This window comes from Tamandua tetradactyla, chromosome 8, assembly GCF_023851605.1.
Source record: "Tamandua tetradactyla isolate mTamTet1 chromosome 8, mTamTet1.pri, whole genome shotgun sequence".
In the NCBI taxonomy this organism is placed as follows: domain Eukaryota; kingdom Metazoa; phylum Chordata; class Mammalia; order Pilosa; family Myrmecophagidae; genus Tamandua; species Tamandua tetradactyla.
Genome location: NC_135334.1, coordinates 56,891,244 through 56,907,145, shown reverse-complemented (window position 1 = coordinate 56,907,145; position 15,902 = coordinate 56,891,244). Strand labels below are relative to the sequence as shown.

Below are 15,902 nucleotides of genomic sequence, written 5' to 3'. Positions count from 1 at the left end.
AACTCTGGGACTCTGAGGAATGTAGAAGGAGTGTTAGGATGCCTCAAGAATTAAATGCCAGTAAGAATAATGTCAGTCATTATCATGTAACTACAGCAGTTTGGGAACAGGATTTTTTATAAGGTAAAATCTACTTCTTCAAAATATTCATTTTTCAGTGATACCATTAATACCCATGTAGTTCTCATCTGTTGTACTTATTTGAATGGGATTTCTCTCATTTTTTCTGGATAAAGGTAGAATTCCATCACAGTAGGAAAGACAAGGCTTTTAAAATTAAAATTTACACTTAATTGACAAAGGCAATTATGGGTTTTTAATAAAATATATTTGGTGGATAACATAATTTTTTGTTTATAAAAAATTAGACAATTCAAAATAAGACAATTCAACCTTCTGAATTTTTAAACTACTAATTTCCTGCAGAACATGTGAATAGATATTTGATAGCATATGATATAATTTTAAATTATTTTGACTACATAAAAAATGTTTTTTAAATACAAAATGATGATGTTGCTGCTATTCTTCATATAAAGGAACAGCCAGGCTGTTAAGAGGTAAAAAATGTAAAATGATTCAGGGTAGAGAGGAATTGATATGCAAAAAGATAGGTAATGAGGAGCATAGTGCTTTATTCCATTCATTAGTGACTGAAAAATTGCTGCAGCTGTCTGGTGGAAATTGTTTGGTCCGTCTATAATTCTCTATTAATTTATCATCATATACACCATACTGTTCCTGTGCCCGCTTTCTTCTAATGAAATAATTTAAGGGCGAATGAAAGAATTAGGAACAATGACTATTTCATTAATTTCCTAAAACTCCATATTTGTACTCAGATATATTATTAGGGCAATATTGCAAAAAGTTCACATAATTTATTTAGTTCTGTCTGTTTATTCTGAAGGTAAAGCATACCCAGCAGGGAAAATACAGTCATAAAAAGATAACAATTTAGAAACATGCTTTTTTTCCTTATATGCACAGCCAGCCACAAAGTATAGTTTGGATAAATTTTCTTTTTGTGCAAGCTCCTAACAGAACAATAGTTAAATGAAAAAAAAATCCTTGCCATTGTGGCACTTAACAAAGCATATCTGAGTAACATGTAGCATTTTTTAGTCATCAGAAGTTTTGAGGTTTAAAAAAGAAACTGTGTTGAATACACTGATAAAACCCAATTCATGGCATGGTTCTAGAAAATTACGTTTTGAAAACTGCTGCCATCAACCTCGTATTTTTGGTGTAGAAAGAAAATCAGCCCTATAAATATGTATTTTGGTGCAACATAACAGAATCTTTTCCTGTTTCAGTCACAAAGTCTGGGTTAAACACAGCAGCTTTAAAATACTTTCCAGAAGGCTCAATACAAGGTTTAAGTGCCAAGAAAAACATTTTCAATTTTCTGAGGATAGTTGTTGTTTTTCTCTCAAAAGAAGCACTATTACCAAATTCCTAGTGTTCCTGGCAGAAGTTAGTTTGAATATCTCAACAAAAGAGGTTTTGGCATATGGTAAAATAAAACCATTTATATAGTGGTATAAATAAACAAAACAATGTTAAATGTTTGTCTTAACTGTGGCACATGTTGGAAGGAAGAAACAATCTTGTATGTAGCATTTGGCAAGTAATTGCTTTAGTGTATTTTATTTGTATAATTTACTTTATTATAAATATAGATATTTGAGGGCACATTTATTTCATTTATTCAAAATTATTTTAGAAATCTAATTGCCTAAAGTTAGATAATTAAATATCAAATGATATTGTCCCCAGGGATCAATTTATGGTAATCTCCTTTGAGAAGGGGATATAGAAAAAATTTATGTTTCGAATGAATAATCTTGTATCTTTATCTTAACCTGTAAATTGGGAAAAGGAAAATGAGACATACTTTTTTTTTTATGTGAAATATAACATATATTCAAAAAGCAATAAATTTCGAAGTACGTTTTAACAAGTGGTTATAGAACAGATTTCAAACTTTGGTATGGGTTACCGTTCTGCAGTTTCAGGTTTTTCCTTCTTTCTGTTCTAAGACATTGGAGACTAAAAAGAAATACCAGTGTAAATGATTCAGTAGTCATATTCATTTGTTATATCCTAACTTCTCTGTTATAACTCCTTCTTCTCCTTTGATCCTTCTCCCAATCTTTAGGGATATTTGGGTTATGCCCATTCTAACTTTTTTCATGTTGAAAAGGGGTGTTGACAATAGGAAAGGGGGATGAAATTGGTTGATGTTCTTAGCGAGACTGACATCTCTGGGTTTCTGAACTCATCTGGCCTAGGAACCATCTGAAGGTTTTAAGTTTCTGAAAAGTAAACTTAGTGCATGCAATTTTTGTAGGATCTCAGATAGAGCCCTGGGTGTTCTTTAAGGCTAATAGGAATGATGCTGGTTGGGAGTTGGCAAACTAGCAATTAACAATATCTAGCTGAAGCTTGTGAAAGAGTAGCCCCCAGAATAGCCTCTTGAGTCTGTTTGAGTGTCTCTTAGCCACTGTCATCTTATTTTGTTACATTTCTTCTCCCCCTTTTGGTCAGGAAAATGTTGTCGATCCCAGTGTGCCAGGGCCAGGCTCATCCCTGGGAGTCATGTCCCATGTTGCCAGGGAGTCTCACACTGGTCGTCGTTCCCCACATATCGGGCAGGGTAATGGTTTAACTTGCAGAATTGGGCTTAGAGAGAGAGAGAGAGAGAGAGGCCACATCTGAGCAACAAAAGGGGAGACCCACTTTTAAAAGAGAGAAAATGTTTTAATTGCATTTTTTGTTGCTGTTAAGGAAAAAAGCTTGAGGGAATAGTTCCATAACTGTTTTCTGAAGGTGACACATGGGATATGATGGTTATAGTATGAATTTACTTAAAAAATGAAGCATAGTTCTTAGTTTTGAAAGCTACGCCTATCAAAATGTGTAATAAAAGTGGAAATATCTTACTTTTGCATAGCTGTTCATAGTTTTTAAATAGTCCTTTCACATACGTTACCCCATACACAGTGATCCTGATTTGCAGTCCATACGCTAGGAATAAGGTTTATGTAATATTTCAAACTGAATCCTGAAATATTTCAAACAGTTGGGGAGAGGGAGGGTGATAATATTTGGAGAGAGTTCTAGTTCTGTTATAGTTCTCAGCCTGCTGGCCTGCCTGTTATCTAGCCATCCAACTAATTTCTGTTGATACCAACAAATACTGTGGATTCTGTTACGAATTGGGGTACAAGGAGGGGTGAAACATATTTGGAAGAAATTTTGAAAGAAGGCTCTGGCTATACATCCCCAATGGGCTTTCTGCCTCTTTCGGTCAGTTACTTTGTTTATTAGTGTCGTTGCTGGGCCTAGGGTTTTGTCAGTATCAGTTTCAGGCTAAGCAGAAGTCGTGTTGAAAATTTAACAGAAAATTATGTCTCTTGCACCCTTTAAAGCATTTCTTTTATGGGTAAAGCAGCCTAGTTTTTTCAAATTAAAGGAGTCATCACTATTCTTGATTCAGGTTTGATTAGGAGCAGACCTACAAAGGGGTCACGGTTAACAGTGTGAAAAACTACTGAGATACGTGTGAGAACCCAAGCTCAATGATTTGTTCCATTAGCAAAAGGAGAGTTAAGGGAAGTGATTGTTAAGTTTAAGCTAGGAATGTGAGTTATTTAAAATAAAAGAGAATTTCAAGAATGAGGGTGTGATGTTTTATATTGATGCTTATAGGTATGTCTAGTAAGGTATGGGTTAAAAAGTGTTCATTTGCTTTAGCGGCCTAGAGGCCAATGGTAATCTTGTACTAGAGAAATTTCTGTAGTTGATTTGTAGTTGTGGATTAAGAAATAAATGTGAGACAAGAGGTTGAGTAAGTATAGTAAACTCAAGAAGCTTGAGAGGAAAAAAAAGGGCAAGTTAGAGGATTAAAGATTTTTCTTATTCTTTCTTTTTATTGTTTAACACAGGAGAGACTAGACTATGGAGATATTTAAGTAGGTAAGAGATGGTTTCACAATAGGAGAGATTGACAAGTTGGAGAATGGGAAAAAGAGAGATAGTCTAAAATATAGTCCAGAATGCCAACATAGATGGGTAGATTGTTAAACTTATATGTCTGAGAGAGATCATAAGAAACAGATTAGGAGGAAGATTGAAGCTCTGTTTGGGAGCCTGGACATATGGTTAAGTGAGAGAGAACTGATGGATAGGACAGATAGGAAATAGGAAAGTCGAATGTTTATGCCTTCTTAAATGCATTAAATCATTTTAGAAGGTAAATTAACTTTTACCTGGGCATGTTAAATCAGTATTCCCTGGAAGATAAATGCAGGTGAAGCAAGGTACTTTCTTAATTGGCAGCCAAACCGATGAGCTTACCAAAAACGTAAAATTTGATCTGTGAAAAGAAGTGCAGTGACTATTAGGACTGTTGTTTCTTCAAAGCAAATGGAAAAAATGAGAAACATAAGTTCATAAATTTTGTAGATCACTGTATGAGAATGCAAAGTTCATTAGCAAGTCATATGGCTGTAATTTGACTTCCTTTTTTTGGGAAAAAATTAATCTATGCATTTGGTGAGTGTACTGCATTTAGAGATGAGAGACTTTTTGTCACCCTTTGAGATACTTGTGCCCAGTTAAAGAAGTTGCTCAAACTTTTTATAAATAATATAAAGTTTTCATCATCTTTTGTAGAAGGTGAAGAGAAATACTGCGTGGGGAAATTGTTCGAACTTAAAAATGCAACCCCTTAAAGTAAGGGCTTAATGGGACATAATCATGTCAAAAGTGGTTCGTTGCCTTTCAGAACCTTGATGCAGCTCTGTTTTCTTATCAATAAAAGGGCTGTTTTGGGGGAGTTTTCTGAATATTGATGTTTTGCTTGTTGTGTTCACTGATGTCAATGTTCAAGAAATGGATGAGATTGCAGGTTATTCAATCAGTGAAAAGTTTACGCCATTAATATACTATCATCATTCATTGCCATGTAGACTTATTCTAATCCCATGGTGTCCTACTGGATATAAAGAGTTTCTTTGTGAATCAAGATGGTGAGCTGCACTTAAAATAAAGGATGAGCCATAATTATATATATCTTTTTTGTACTAATAGTGGGGAATACACTGCTGACCTAAGACAATTTTAACCTTTATTAGAATTGTTAAGCTAAAATCAGATTGGCATTGGGCCATCTTATTTCATTTTTATTAAATCTATGCTTTAGCTAGAATTTAATAGTAACAATAGTTGTATCATGAAAGAGAAGTAAATTTTCCAAATTCTACAAATTGTATGTATAATATAGACAGAAAAAGAATTCTTCCTCTAAATGTATATCACCCTTTAGGAAGAGTATGAGAAATTTAAAAAAAAAGTATTTTTGTTTTAAAAATGACTATTCACAGAAGATTTTCATATAAATTTGGAATTAGCAAAACATTTTTAATAAAGCATTTCTGTTTTGAGCAGCAAGAAATTCGTCTTGTGTGTAGTTTTTACTTTTACCAAAGTCTCAACAAATCAAATATTCATAGGTAAAGAAATAATACATCATAATAAATTGCCAACAGTAGTGACAAATCTTTGAAATAATTTTAACACATTTTTTTTCTTGACAATGTCAGCAATAGTTTGTTGGCTTTGGTGATTATTACTAGAGGGTGTTGTAGGTAAAAGAAATGTTGGGATGTATGATACTGAGTTAAAAACATTTAATGTTTAGAACTAAAATATTTAGCTTTACAAAATTTTAATTGGCTTAGTGAAAAACATAAATGTGTTTTAGAAGTTTCCATGAAGTCAAGGAAATCGCAATCATTGGTGCCACACAGAACAGACCCTCTCTTCAGGTTTTGGCTATACCCCTTACTAATTCTGTGGCCTTGCACAAATTACTTGGCTTCTCTCATCTTAAGTTTTTCCTACATAAAATTATCCCTGTGGCTATGAGAATTTAGAACAGATATTTCTATAAGGATATACTTTTAAAAAAATGGTATTTGTGTTTGCAGCCAGTTCTTAAAACTTATATACCTTATTAATGAATCTATAAAATATACTTGGAATATAGTGCCAGTAGTACTAGAGAAACCAATAACATTTATGATTTTTCCTTGGGAAAATACATTTCTGTCAAGTATGTTACAGCTAAAGCAAGAGATTGGAAATTAACGTATTCTGAGCTATTCCACACATTTCCATATTTAGGGCAAGAATTTAGAGTATAGGGAATGGGAAGTGAGGGGATAGGAGAACAGACTTGGAGATCTTAGAAGAAAGAATGGTTAAAAAAAAGTTCTGCAAAACTAAAAATGTGGAAAGATCACATTTTATGATTCCTTTTGTAAGAAATGTCCAGAGTAAGAAAATCCGTAGAGATAGAAAGTAGGTTGGTGGTTGCCTAGGGCTGGGAGAGTGGTGGGTATGGGAGCTGACTTAACTATTAATGGGTATGGAATATTTTTTAAGGGTGATAAAAATGTTCTAAAATTGAGTGTGGTAGCTAACACATCTGTGAATATACTGAAATGAGGTGTATAGTGTGTGAATTTTATCTCAATAAGCTTTTATAAAAGATGTCTGAGCTAGAAACAGATCTTCATTGTTGTATAGTGCCGTGGCATTTCAGGAGTCAACCACATTAAACACTTCTCTGCTGCCATTCCTCAGGGATGTTACTGTTTTTTTTTAGTCGCACAGGCACATATTGAAAGAGAACATCAAGAAACTTAACTTTTTCTTAGGTGTATTTGAAGGAGGAGTGTTCTCTTGGAGAATAACAAAATGGAGAATATGCAAATGTACTGCAACTCTGTTTCCAGAATTGCTGGAACTGCAGTTTAGGAAATTCATACTTTTAGTTCTAAGACACTTCACTTTACAATTAGATGAGAAGTAGTAGAGGAAGCTGCATAGAAGTTACAAGTACGTATGAGGTTTTCTTATTTTAACATTGTGCTAATAAGACTAAAATTTGGTTTTGATATTTATGAATTAGGATTTTATTTTTACCAAAAAGTTAAATTTGAATGTGGAGCTTAAAAAACTAAAGCCAACAAAGACTAATTTCAGAAAAATAATGACATGATATGATACCAGAGGTATTAATTTATTAATTGGAGGCAAAGAAGTTTGAAGAATTGAGATACTTTATTTGAAACATTTTTTTTTTATTAATTAAAAAAATTAACTAACACAACAATAGAAATCAATCCATTCTACATATGCAATCAGTAATTCTTAATATCATCACATAGGTGTATGGTCATCATTTCTCAGTACATATGCATCGATTTAGAGAAAGAAATAGCACTACAACAGAAAAAGAAATAAAGTGATAACACAGAGAGAAAACACAAATAAAAATAAAAAGTACAAAAATATATAAGAGAAAAAAAAAACAAAACAAACAAAAAAAAACTATAGATCAGATGCAGCTTCATTCAGCGTTCCAAGATAATTACATTACAATTAGGCAGTATTGTGCTGACCATTTTTTTTTTTTTTAGACGTCATACCATTCTACATATGCAATCAGTAATTCTTAACATCATCACATAGATGCATGATCATCGTTTCTTAGTACATTTGCATCGGTTTAGAAGAACTAGCATTATAACAGAAAAAGATATAGAATGTTAATATAGAGAAAAAAATAAAAGTAATAATAATAAGAACAAAACAAACAAAACAAAACAAAACAAAAACCTATAGCTCGGATGCAACTTCGTTCAGTATTTTAACATGATTACTTTACAATTAGGTATTATTGTACTGTCCATTTTTGAGTTTTTGTATCTAGTCCTATTGCACCGTCTGTATTCCATCAGCTCCGATTACCCATTATCTTACCCTGTTTCTAACTCCTGCTGAATTCTGTTACCAATGACATATTCCAAGTTTATTCTCGAGTGTCGATTCACATCATTGGGACCATACAGTATTTGTCTTTTAGCTTTTGGCTAGACTCACTCAGCATAATGTTTTCTAGGTCCATCCATGTTATTACATGCTTCATAAGTTTATCCTGTCTTAACGCTGCATAATATTCCATCGTACGTATATACCACAGTTTGTTTAGCCACTCGTCTGTTGATGGACATTTTGGCTGTTTCCATCTCTTTGCAATTGTAAATAACGCTGCTATAAACATTGGTGTGCAAATGTCTGTTTGAGTTTTTGCCCTTAATTCCTTTGAGTAGATTCCCAGCAATGGTATTGCTGGATCGTATGGCAATTCTATATTCAGCTTTTTGAGGAACCGCCAAACTGCTTTCCACAGTGGTTGCACCATTTGACATTCCCACCAACAGTGGATAAGTGTGCCTCTTTCTCCGCATCCTCTCCAGCACTTGTCATTTTCTGTTTTGTTGATAATGGCCATTCTGGTGGGTGTGAGATGATATCTCATTGTGGTTTTGATTTGCATTTCTCTAATGGCCAGGGACATTGAGCATCTCTTCATGTGTCTTTTGGCCATTTGTATTTCCTCCTCTGAGAGGTGTCTATTCAAGTCTTTTTCCCATTTTGTAATTGGGTTGGCTATCTTTTTGTTGTTGAGTTGAACAATCTCATTATAAATTCTGGATACTAGACCTTTATCTGATATGTCGTTTCCAAATATTGATTCCCATTGTGTAGGCTGTCTTTCTACTTTCTTGATGAAGTTCTTTGATGCACAAAAGTGTTTAATTTTGAGGAGTTCCCATTTATTTATTTCCTTCTTCAGTGCTCTTGCTTTAGGTGTAAGGTCCATAAAACCGCCTCCAATTGTAAGATTCATAAGATATCTCCCTACATTTTCCTCTAACTGTTCTATGGTCTTAGACCTAATGTTTAGATCTTTGATCCATTTTGAGTTAACTTTTGTATAGGGTGTGAGATATGGGTCTTCTTTCATTCTTTTGCATATGGATATCCAGTTCTCTAGGCACCATTTATTGAAGAGACTGTTCTGTCCCAGGTGAGTTGGCTTGACTCCCTTATCAAAGATCAAATGACCATAGATGAGAGGGTCTATATCTGAGCACTCTATTCGATTCCATTGGTCGATATATCTATCTTTATGCCAATACCATGCTGTTTTGACCACTGTGGCTTCATAATATGCCTTAAAGTCTGGCAGCGCAAGACCTCCAGCTTCGTTTTTTTTCCTCAAGATACTTTTAGCAATTCGGGGCACCCTGCCCTTCCAGATAAGTTTGCTTATTGGTTTTTCTATTTCTGAAAAATAAGTTGTTGGGATTTTGATTGGTATTGCATTGAATCTGTAAATCAATTTAGGTAGGATTGACATCTTAACTATATTTAGTCTTCCAACCCATGAACACGGTATGCCCTTCCATCTGTTTAGGTCTTCTGTGATTTCTTTTAGCAGTTTTTTGTAGTTTTCTTTGTATAGGTCTTTTGTCTCTTTAGTTAAATTTATTCCTAGGTATTTTATTCTTTTAGTTGCAATTGTAAATGAGATTCGTTTCTTGATTTCCCCCTCCGCTTGTTCATTGCTAGTGTATAGAAATGCTACAGATTTTTGAATGTTGATCTTGTAACCTGCTACTTTGCTGTACTCATTTATTAGCTCTAGTAGTTTTGTTGTGGATTTTTCCGGGTTTTCGACGTATAGTATCATATCGTCTGCAAACAGTGATAGTTTTACTTCTTCCTTTCCAATTTTGATGCCTTGTATTTCTTTTTCTTGTCTAATTGCTCTGGCTAGAACCTCCAACACAATGTTGAATAATAGTGGTGATAGTGGACATCCTTGTCTTGTTCCTGATCTTAGGGGGAACGTTTTCAATTTTTCCCCATTAAGGATGATATTAGCTGTGGGTTTTTCATATATTCCCTCTATCATTTTAAGGAAGTTCCCTTGTATTCCTATCCTTTGAAGTGTTTTCAACAGGAAAGGATGTTGAATCTTGTCAAATGCCTTCTCTGCATCAATTGAGATGATCATGTGATTTTTCTGCTTTAATTTGTTGATATGGTGTATTACATTAATTGATTTTCTTATGTTGAACCATCCTTGCATACCTGGGTTGAATCCTACTTGGTCATGATGAATAATTCTTTTAATGTGTTGTTGGATACGATTTGCTAGAATTTTATTGAGGATTTTTGCATCAATATTCATTAGAGAGATCGGCCTGTAGTTTTCTTTTCTTGTAATATCTTTGCCTGGTTTTGGTATGAGGGTAATGTTGGCTTCATAGAATGAGTTAGGTAGTTTTCCCTCCACTTCGATTTTTTTGAAGAGTTTGAGGAGAGTTGGTACTAATTCTTTCTGGAATGTTTGATAGAATTCACATGTGAAGCCGTCTGGTCCTGGACTTTTCTTTTTAGGAAGCTTTTGAATGACTGCTTCGATTTCTTTACTTGTGATTGGTTTGTTGAGGTCATCTATCTCTTCTTGAGTCAAAGTTGGTTGTTCATGTCTTTCCAGGAACCCGTCCATTTCCTCTAAATTGTTGTATTTATTAGCGTAAAGTTGTTCATAGTATCCTGTTATTACCTCCTTTATTTCTGTGAGGTCAGTAGTTATGTCTCCTCTTCCATTTCTGATCTTATTTATTTGCATCCTCTCTCTTCTTCTTTTTGTCAATCTTGCTAAGGGCCCATCAATCTTATTGATTTTCTCATAGAACCAACTTCTGGCCTTATTGATTTTCTCTATTGTTTTCATGTTTTCAATTTCATTTATTTGTGCTCTAATCTTTGTTATTTCTTTCCTTTTGCTTGCTTTGGGGTTAGCTTGCTGTTCTTTCTCCAGTTCTTCCAAATGGATAGTTAATTCCTGAATTTTTGCCTTTTCTTCTTTTCTGATATAGGCATTTAGAGCAATAAATTTCCCTCTTAGCACTGCCTTTGCTGCGTCCCATAAGTTTTGATATGTTGTGTTTTCATTTTCATTCGCCTCGAGGTATTTGCTAATTTCTCTAGCAATTTCTTCTTTGACCCACTCGTTGTTTAGGAGTGTGTTGTTGAGCCTCCACGTATTTGTGAATTTTCTGGCACTCTGCCTATTATTGATTTCCAACATCATTCCTTTATGGTCTGAGAAAGTGTTGTGTAAGATTTCAATCTTTTTAAATTTGTTAAGACTTGCTTTGTGACCCAGCATATGGTCTATTTTTGAGAATGATCCATGAGCACTTGAGAAAAAGGTGTATCCTGCTGTTGTGGGATGTAATGTCCTATAAATGTCTATTAAGTCTAGTTCATTTATAGTAATATTCAGATTCTCTATTTCTTTGTTGATCTTCTGTCTAGATGTTCTGTCCCTTGATGAGAGTGGTGAGTTGAAGTCTCCAACTATTATAGTATATGAGTCTATTTCCCTTTTCAGTGTTTGCAGTGTATTCCCCACGTATTTTGGGGCATTCTGGTTCGGTGCATAAATATTTATGATTGTTATGTCTTCTTGTTTAACTGTTCCTTTTATTAGTATATAGTGTCCTTCTTTGTCTCTTTTAACTGCTTTACATTTGACGTCTAATTTGTTGGATATTAGTATAGCCACTCCTGCTCTTTTCTGGTTGTTATTTGCATGAAATATCTTTTCCCAACCTTTCACTTTCAACCTATGTTTATCTTTGGGTCTAAGATGTGTTTCCTGTAGACAGCATATCGAAGGATCCTGTTTTTTAATCCATTCTGCCAATCTATGTCTTTTGATTGGGGAATTCAGTCCATTGACATTTAGTGTTATTACTGTTTGGATAATATTTTCCTCTACCATTTTGCCTTTTGTATTATATATATCATATCTGATTTTCCTTCTTTCTACACTCTTTTCCATATCTCTCTCTTCTGTCTTTTTGTATCTGACTCTAATGCTCCCTTTAGTATTTCTTGCAGAGCTGGTCTCTTGGTCACGAATTCTTTCAGTGACTTTTTGTCTGAGAATGTTTTAATTTCTCCCTCATTTTTGAAGGATAATTTTGCTGGATATAGGAGTCTTGGTTGGCAGTTTTTCTCTTTTAGTATTTTAAATATATCATCCCACTGTCTTCTAGCTTCCATGGTTTCTGCTGAGAAATCTACACATAGTCTTATTGGGTTTCCCTTGTATGTGATGGATTGTTTTTCTCTTGCTGCTTTCAAGATCCTCTCTTTCTCATTGACCTCTGACATTCTAACTAGTAAGTGTCTTGGAGAACGCCTATTTGGGTCTAATCTCTTTGGGGTGCGCTGCACTTCTTGGATCTGTAAATTTAGGTCTTTCATAAGAGTTGGGAAATTTTCAGTGAAAATTTCTTCCATTAGTTTTTCTCCTCCTTTTCCCTTCTCTTCTCCTTCTGGGACACCCACAACACGTATATTTGTGCGGTTCATATTGTCCTTGAGTTCCCTGATACCCTGTTCAAATTTCTCCATTCTTTTCCCTATAGTTTCTGTTTCTTTTTGGAATTCAGATGTTCCATCCTCCAAATCACTAATTCTATCTTCTGTCTCTTTAAATCTATCATTGTAACTATCCATTATTTTTTCTATGTTTGCTACTTTATCCTTCACTTCCATAAGTTCTGCGATTTGTTTTTTCAGTTTTTCTATTTCTTCTTTATGTTCAGCCCATGTCCTCTTCATGTCCTCCCTCAATTTATCGATTTCATTTTTGAAGAGGTTTTCCATTTCTGTTCGTATATTCAGGATTAGTTGTCTCAGCTCTTGTGTCTCATTTGAGCTATTGGTTTGTTCCTTTGACTGGGCCATATTCTCAATCTTTTGAGCGTGGACAGTTATCTTCTGCTGCTGGCGTCTGGGCATTTATTCAGATTTCTCTGGGTGTTGGACCCAGCAAGGTTGTAAGATTTTTCTGTGAAATCTCTGGGATCTCTTTTTCTTATCTTGCCCAGTACGTGGCGCACGTGGCACACGTTTGTCTCAAGTGTTTGGAATGGGTCTCCCCCAGTCACCGATCTCCGTGGCCTGGGGCTTTCGGATCCAAATCTCTCCGTTGGTTCAGGGGCCGCGCGTGGTGGGGGCGTCAGCTGCCGCGGCTTGAGGGGACCCTGTGGCTGGTTGCGGGCCGCAGCGGGCCTGGGGGATTCCCCACCAGACCAGGAAGCCTCCCGTGGGGGGGGGGGGGCTTCCACGGCTTGGATAGCCCTCCTATCTGAGACTCGTATCCGTGGACTCGAAGCAGAGACTCGAAGCCGCCCGCAAAAGAGGGGTGCCACCTGCCTCGGCTTGGCAAACTTGCTTCTCCAATACTCTCAGCCGGCCCGGAAAGGGGGGAGGGAGTAGCTCGGACCACCGCAGCTGCCGCTGATCGGGAGATCGCACGCCGCTCGGGGGTCTCACTGCAGCCGAGTCTCGCAGTCAGTCTAGCCAGCCCAGACTTTGGATAGCCCTCTGATCCAGGACTCGTAGCCGCGGACTTAACGCCGAGACTCGAAGCCTCCCGCAAAAGAAGGGCGCCGCCTGCCTCGGCTTGGGGAACTTACTTCTCCGATACTCTCAGCCGGCCCGGGAAGGAGGGAGGGATTAGCTCGGACCGCCGCAGCTGCGGCCGCTCGGGGGTCTCGCCGCAGCCAAGTCTCGCAATCAGACTTGCCAGCCCAGACTTTGGATAGCCCTCTGATCCGAGACTTGTAGTCGTGGACTCGAAGCCGCCCGCAAAAGTGTGGCGCCGGCCGCCTTGGCTGGGAAGCTTGTCTCTCCGAGTCTCTCAGCCAGCCCCAGAAGGAGGGAGGGATTAGCTCGGACCGCCGCAGCTGCGGCCGCTCGGGGGTCTCGCCGCAGCCAAGACTCGGAATCAGACTTGCCAGCTCAGACTTTTCTTTATTTGAAACATTTAAGATATTATTTATATTCTCAAATATAAATTTGATGTATTCCTGCTGCTCAAACTTAAAAATCACAGATTGCTAATTACAGGCTATGATCATAAGAATATACTTTAAGAATCTGTGAAGACTTCAGTATATCACATTCAATAATCAATAGAACATCTACACTGAAGATCAGTAAGGAAATAGAAGACTTGAAAAATACTATAAACCAACTAGTCCTAACAGACATATATATAAAACACTTCACTCCCAAACAATAGAACACATATTCTTCTCAGGTAAACATGAATCATTCTCTAGGATAGACCATGTGTTTGGTCACAAAACTAGTTTCAATATATTTAAAAATATTGAAATCTTACGAAATATCTTCTCCAACCAGTTAAGAATGAAGCTTGAAATCAGTAACAGATGGATAACCTAAAAAGTCACAAAAGCAAAGCTTTCTTAAACGACCAGTTAGTCAAAGAAGAAATCAGAAGGAAAATTATGAAATACCTTGAGACAAATGAAAACAAAAACACAATATATCAAACCTTATGGGATGCAGCAAAGACACCGTTCAGAGGGAAATTCCTAGCTCTAAATGCTTAAATTAAAAAAAGAAGAGGATGCACAGGTAGTTAGTGGTTAGAATGCCTGCCTTCCATGCAGGAGACCTGGGCTCAATTCCCGGACCATGAACCACCCCCCTCAAAAAAAAATAAAAAGAAGAAGAAGAAATATTGCAAATCAGTAAGCTAATCTCATACTTGGGGCACTAGAAAAAGAAGATCAAACTAAACCCAAAATGACCTGGAGTAGCCAATAACGAAGATTACAGATATATATGAAATAGACAATGGAAAATATCAACAAAACCAGAAGTTGGTTCTTTGGGGTGAAGATAAAAAATTGACAAACCTTTAGCTAGACTGCCAGAGGGAATAAGCGAGAAGATAAAAATACCAAAAATCAGAAATGAATGCATGGTGGGGGTTGGGAGAGAATTGCTACCAACCTTACGTAAATAAAAGGTATTGCAAGAGAATAATACTATGAACAGTTGTTTGCCAGCAAATTAGATAACCTAGATGAAATGGAGAAATTCCTGGAAACACACAAATTACCTAAATTGACTCAAGAAGAAATAGCATATCTCAACAGATTAATATCAAGTAAAGAGATTGAATCAGAAATCAAAACCTCCCAACAAAGAAAAGCTCTGGACCAGATTGTTTCACTGGTGAATGTTACCAGACATTCAAATAAGTAATACCAATGCTGCTCAAAGTCTTTCAAATATTTAAGAAGAAGGAACTATACCAAAGCCAGATAAAGATATCCCATGAAAAGAAAATTACAGAAGATAAATGTAAATAATCTCAACAAAATAGTAGGAAACTGATTCCAACTGCATATTAAAAGGGTTATATACCATGACTGTCTTAGTTTGCCAGTGCTCCTAATAACAGATATCACAAACTAGTTGGTTTAAAAAGCAGGAATTTACTGTGTCACAATTTCAGAAGCTAGAAATCTAAAATCAGGGTTTTGGTAGGTCATGCCTTCTCCAAAGTGTAGCATTCTGGTAGTGGCTTGCTGGCAGTCAATCTTTTGCCCCCATCACATGGCAATTTGTCTCTTTGAATCTCCTTCTGTAATTTCTGTTTCCATGTTCAAATTTCCTTTGCCTATTAGTATTCCAGTCCTATTGGATTAAGACCTACCCATACATAGTTCGGCCTCATCCAAATAGGGTCTTTGAAGATGTTATTTACAAATAAACATACACCACAGGACCTGGAGTTAAGACTTGAACAAGGCTTTGTAAGGGATATGATTCTATTTGCCACAATGACCGGATGGATTTATTCCAGGAATACAAGGGTGGTTCAACATGAAAAAATCATATATAATATACCACTTTAATGGAATTAAGGGAAAAAAAACAGAAAAAAAAAAGAAGAAAATTTCTTTAACTAGATACAGAAAACCCCACAGCTAATGTTATATTCAATGGTGAACAACTGAAAGCTTTCCTCCTAAGGTCGTGAAAAGGAAAGTTCTTCACTTTGACTACTGCTATCTAACATTGTGCCGGAAGTTCAATCAAAGTAATTAGACAAGAAAAAGAAATAAAAA

At 36.0% G+C, this 15,902-nt stretch overlaps 1 protein-coding gene across 1 annotated transcript in view; it reads left to right on the top strand.

The window, feature by feature from the left end:
- The window catches only part of TMEM135 (transmembrane protein 135), a 360,541-nt gene that overhangs the window by 239,831 nt on the left and 104,808 nt on the right, over positions 1-15,902 (top strand). The gene's annotated exons all lie outside the window — the stretch shown is intronic.